The following is a 6,408-nucleotide window of genomic DNA, read 5'->3' as shown; positions in this document are numbered from 1 at the left end:
TATTCGACCTTTGTTAGAATATGGTGACGTGATATGGGACAATATAACGATAGGCCAAAGCAAACTGCTAGAAAATATTCAACTCGAAGCAGCCAGGATTGTAACTGGGGCCACTAAATTAACTAGTCCTGAGTGATTGTATTTAGAAAGTGGTTGGGACCCTCTTATTGAAAGAAGACGAAAACACAAAATAACACAACTTCATAAGATTGTTCATGGTCAGTGCCCCTCCTATGTAACTAACATACTCCCCGCTCGTCATTCTGACATTCATTCTCACGATACTCGAAACGCGATAACATTCTGTCATATAAGATGTCGTACTAAACTATAAAGATTATTTTTTACCTTCCTCAGTTGACTTATGAAATACTCTTCCGGACGACGTTAAGCATAACCTATCACTCATCACTAACCTTAAGAAGTCCGTGACGTCAACTATCACAATAATCGTGTTCCATCCTATTAGTATTACTACAGAAGTAGATTTGGCCAAATTCACCCTGCTCGACTAAGATGAACTGTAGTTCCCTTAATAGTCACTTGTTTTTACGTAACTTAGTTGAAAGTCCCATGTGTTCTTGTAACCGTTCTGCTGATTCTACTGAACACTTTCTCCTCTTTTGTCCTAACTTCGAACAATTAAGATTAAAAAGTTTTAGAGATCGTTCCCCTGAGTATAATTTTAAATCTGCTGCTGTATGGAAATCCTGATATGCGTGATCAATATAACTTAAATATTGTTGACTCTTTGCAACAGTTTATCTGCAAGTCGAAACGATTTAAGTGCAAGATTTAATCATTTTATTTTATTTTTTATGTAATTATAGCGTTTGTTTAAACAATGTACATAAACTTTGAAACCTATGTTGTTCGTCAACACTTGTGACACGTCAGTATGCTATTTTGATCTAATGAGTCTTGTTGATACTGAAATTGATATAGACTACAACACTCTTGTATTTTACAGGATATCAGTATAGTTTTTGATTGGAGCCAACGTAAGGCAATTTAAATGTAATTTAGAGATTTCCAAAGTATTTAATGCATCCTTATATAGAGCTCATTAGGGTTACCTTTTCATGAATCACATTCCAACCAGATTCAATCAAGTAATGCAGTTCTTCTTGTTATTCTCTTCGTAACCAGTTTCTTTCATTTCCTGATGCACCCCTTCCGCCCTCCACTCCCTGATTTCTTCTTCTTCTCTTTGTCTCTCTTTCTCTTCTTATATGTAACAGTGCCGTCCTACTGCCAGGTTTATTAATAAGGAGACGAATTGGTACTTATGTACTTGTTTTCGAATCCTCTTTGATGATTTTTGTATTATTTTGTCACTGCCATATATTGATTAAAAATACTGTTTAAACTCAATTGTACCGATTGTTGTTACCCACTGTGTTTGGCAAAAGGGCCGATAAATAGCTGGGAGTTAAATTGGTTTTCATTATATATAAAATATTCAACTTTCGCCTTTTTCTCCTATAATGTTTCTAAACCCGTTTCAAAATATAATGAATCATTACTTGCATAAGAAGGCAACCCTGTTATAACTGGAGCCGCCTCTCTTGGTGCTTTCTCTAATTTCTCAGATTCAAAAGCGGTGCAACCATCCCATAATTCACAGGCATATTCAAAAACTGGTAAAATGAAAGATTTATATATTTTTAAAAGTGAATCTCTTTTCAACAAATATTTGAGTTTTCGTAAAACAATTATCTTTTTCATTAAAGGAAGATTTATATAGGGAAATTCCCATGAAATGGGGGGCTAAAGATTTGTTCTCCATCCGTCTTATTTCGAAACAAGAGGCCCATGGGCTTTAACGCTCACCTGATATATTTATACAGAGAGTTGATTTTGTTTTTAACACGAACAGAAATATTAATCAAAGTGACAAAAAACAATAAAACCACCTTATTCAATATCTAGCATACAGATTTAAGACTAAAAAGGATTTGAAACTAGCACCTCTGATTCTAAACAAGGAAAATGAAGAAATTTTAGCACACTGACTCCTTTGGGCCCCACCCTAAATCCCTTGGGGGAAGGGCTGGCTCAAAAGTTTCTTAGTATCAAACTGTCAACTCAGGGTTATAATTCCAATCAAGTTATTAACATGTAATATTCAAAGTATCATTTGCCATTATAAACCATAATAAATGTTGCCCCCCCCCCCCCTTCCTTCCCCAGGGGGTAAACGTGAGACCCTAGTGTCATAAACCTTAAGACCCTTCTATCTATGAAGAGTGTTTGATTCTACCATATCTGGGTCTTTGAGAAGAAGATTTTAGAAAATTCAGTCAATTCAACCCTTTTTGGCCCCACCCATCAGCTCTGGGGGGTCAGTCAGGGCTGATATGTGCATACCATCAAACTGCTATCCAATACTGATAATGCTAACCCCAATTGAATTACTTCCAATGGAAATTAAACAAATGTTGGTCCAAAATGTGATTTCCCTATATAAACTAAAGTAAAGTTTTCCCCCTCCCCAGGGGGAAACGTGAGACCACAGAGTCAAGAAATTCACAATGTTGGTAAAGCACCTTAAGACCCTTTCATCTATGAAGAGTATTTGATTCTACCATATCTGGGTCTTGAGAAAAAGATTTTTGAAATTTTAGTCAATTTGACCCTTTTTGGCCCCGCCCCTCAGGCCCCTAGGGGCTGGGGACCAAACCGGCCATTACTTTTGTTGACCTTTGGCCATGGAAGGTTTCTGCAAAATTTCATTGAAATTGGCTCAGGGGTTTTGGAGAAGAAGTCAAAAATGTAAATTGTTTACGGACGCACGACGGACGACGACGGACAAAAGGCGATCGCAATAGGTCACTTGAGACTTTGTATCAGGTGACCTAAAAACTTTGTCCTATCTTCTACATTTGATATGCAAGTGCATCTTGGGATGGCGGCGTCCTATCTTCTACATTTGATATGCAAGTGCATCTTGGGATGGCGGCATGCAGATTACGAGAAGTAGGTCCCTGAGCCTATGCTTTGACCTTTGACCTTAATTTTTGAAAAATGTTCTCCGTTGCACATCTACTATACCATTGCACCTGAAGTAACCAAATTTTGAAAAAAATCAGTGATTTACAACCCTCCTTACTATTTGTATTCAGAATAGTTTGTGATCATTTCAACAATGATATTTTTTTTATCTTTAGTTTCTTTTTTTCCAATTGCAAATATTTTGCATTTCAAGTATTATCAATTATTTCAAAAAAAAAAATAGGTAAAAACAGAGCAATCTAACAAGAGGCCCAATGGGCCTGCATCGCTCACCTGGTATAAATCTCACAAATGTAACCTTAAAAGTGGACTAAAATAAAGCTACAGGCAAAATATCAGTGTCTTGACTTCAGAAGAACCTGTTAAACGATTAAAACACATTTGACCCCTGTGACCTTGAAAGTCAAACATGGACATTTAAAGTTGAACAAACTTCATAGCCCTTCCTACCAGAATGCAACTTGCCAAATATGAGAAGATGACTTTTAAAGATTTATGCACTATGGACCAGATGGGACCATGAAAGTGTGTCAAGGTCAATTCAGAAGAAGTCGTTTAAAGATTTCAACATATTTGACCCCTGTGACCTTGAATATGGGCAAATCCATTAATTTGAACAAACTTCGTAGCCCTTCATGCCAACATCCTTCTGGCCAAATATCATCACCCTGGACCTTTTGGTTATACAGAAGTTGATTAAAGGTTGTAAAGACAAAAGACCCCTGTGACCTTGAATATGAGTGAAGGTCATTTGTTTGAACAAACTTCGTAACCCTTACATCCTTCTGGCCAAACACCATCACTCTGGACCTTTTGGTTATACAGAAGAAGTCGTTTAAAGGATTTTAAGACAATTGACCCCTGTGACTTTGAGCATGGACGAAGGTCATTTATTTGAACAAACTTCGTAGCCCTTCATGCCAACATCCTTCCGGTCAAAAATCATCATCCTGGACCTTTTGATTATACAGAAGAAGTTGTTTAAAGGTTTTTAAGACGGTTGACCCCTTTGACCTTTAATATGAGTGAAGGTCATTTGTTTGAACAAACTTGGTAACCCTTTACTCAAGCATGCTACTGGCATAATATCAACACCCTAGACATTTTGGTTATTTAGAAGAAATTATTTAAAGATTTCAACATATTTGACCCCTGTGAACTTGAATATAGGGGAAGGTCATTCATTTGAACAAACTTGGTAGTGCTTCATCCCAGCATGTTAATGGCCAGATATCATCATCCTGTGCCTTCTGGTTATGCAGAAGAAGCTGTTTAAGTAAAAAGTTGATGACGGACGGACGATGGACGCCGCACCATGGCATAATCCGTAGGCTAAAAATGAAACAAGCATGGTGTATAAATAAGATTTAAAACTTTATTTGATTAAAGAGACAACTGTTTGTAATCAGGAATTCCTGTATATGATTTATATACAAAATAATCTTCCTCCAAGAAGATGTGTATTTAAAATCATCAACCATGACAAAAATGTCTTAAAATCACATAATGCACTAATAGAATCGTTCACTTCAGTTTGATGAGGACATAGAAATCTCAAAATGAAGTTAAGATTTTTGAAGTTAAGCACGAGGTTTTCCTGAGTGATAAACTGCAAAGGTCTTATCCGGAGGTTAGAACTTTCTCTGTATGCATCACACAATAGTGATTGATTGTATTTCTCCCACACGTTCGTACCATAAAAATTATATCATTATGCTTAATCCAATGCCCTGTGTCATCATCAAGGATGTGTGACGAACTTGGTGATGCTACATTTTATCTGTATGGTTACCCTGCATCAAATGAGGACATTACAGGGATGTTTTTAACGCATTCACCCCTGCAGAAACATTTGAACTCTTCCTATTCAAAGGTTGGAATATTTTATTATGAAATTTCAGGGGTGAATGAGTTAAAAAGTACTAGAATACACACAGGCCAGCAAGGGCACTGCCATGTACATGAAATCAAGACAAAGTGCACAATCGTGTCAAATATAAAAAGAAAATAGACTTTTGGATGCCGAGATATAAAGGACTATACCCCCCACAGTCTATTTTTAGATAGTGACCTTGACCTTTGTTTTTTTAAAAACCCTATTGCACATGTATATTTCACAGTGTATCACCATGTCAAATCTCATAAAGACTAGTCTTTTGGATTCCAAAATTATCCCCAAAAGTGTGGACAGACAGACGGACAAACAGACACGGTGATTAATAAAGAGCACATGCATCTCCGATGTGGGGCCCTAATAATAAAGCATGTGAGCTGTCTGACCTAGTTAAGATAATATTGATTATTTTTGCAAAAAATGGTGAAGTGTGGGAGAAAAAATCATTAAGTCTGCATAGGTTTTCCTACAACAGGAAAAATATCACATATATATGTATAACATTATACAATATAAAAAATACATGAAAATGATACAAATATTGACCCTTTGACCAAGCACAAGCTGTTTTATTAATAAAAAGACAACTAAAAATACAGGAAATCCATAACTAAAGTACAGAGATAAAGAGTTATTGAATTTTAGTTATACATGGGCATATTTTATTGCACAAAAAAAATGTCCTTACTGTCACAGGTACCTTGTATGAATGTAAAAATTCAATAAAGTTGAATTGAATATTGAAATTCAATTTTATTGAATAAATCTGGTTTAACTAATAATACACTATAAGTTCTGCAAATTTTTTATCATATATATATATAAGATCTGGTTATTTTAAGTAATAGTTTATCAATCAATTGTATTGATTAATGTATATGCTTATTGTATTAATTGTATATCTATGTACTGTAAAGCTCTTTAGAGGGGCTTATGTTAGCTAGATAGGGCGCTATATCAAATGTTGTATATTATTATTATCATCAATACATCCTTATTGTATTGAGTGTAATTCTCCACAGACGTTCCATTTTCACTACATTCATGGAGCTGAAATATATATATGGCAAGCCTAAACCCCAAAGTTTCCTTTTGCTTCTTATACAGTTATAAACATAGGAACTGACCATTGACAGTTTGGCATAAAATTTTGGAAATTGGAAGGTGTACACAAGAAACTGAAGCGGTATATATGTACTGTATCACTGGGCCTAGTAGACTTTAATCATTCGCATGTTTTAAACAAAATGTTGATATATTCTATCTTGTATATGAATTATAAATCAATTGGTAAATCACAATATTTTGCTCTGTAATAAATTAATCGAGGATTTACATAAAAGAACATTGATTGTGAATTCAAATATTACTGTATAATTATAATTTAGACATAATTAAACAAGATCATGCAGTTATCTGTTTTTGCATATTTTTACAAATAAATAATTAAGAAATCAATGCCAAACATTTGTTTTAGAAAAAAAATACTAATTGCTTGT

This window comes from Mizuhopecten yessoensis, unplaced genomic scaffold (genome assembly GCF_002113885.1).
Source record: "Mizuhopecten yessoensis strain PY_sf001 unplaced genomic scaffold, ASM211388v2 scaffold5193, whole genome shotgun sequence".
NCBI lineage: Eukaryota > Metazoa > Mollusca > Bivalvia > Pectinida > Pectinidae > Mizuhopecten > Mizuhopecten yessoensis.
Note: the sequence above shows the minus strand (reverse complement) of the source record.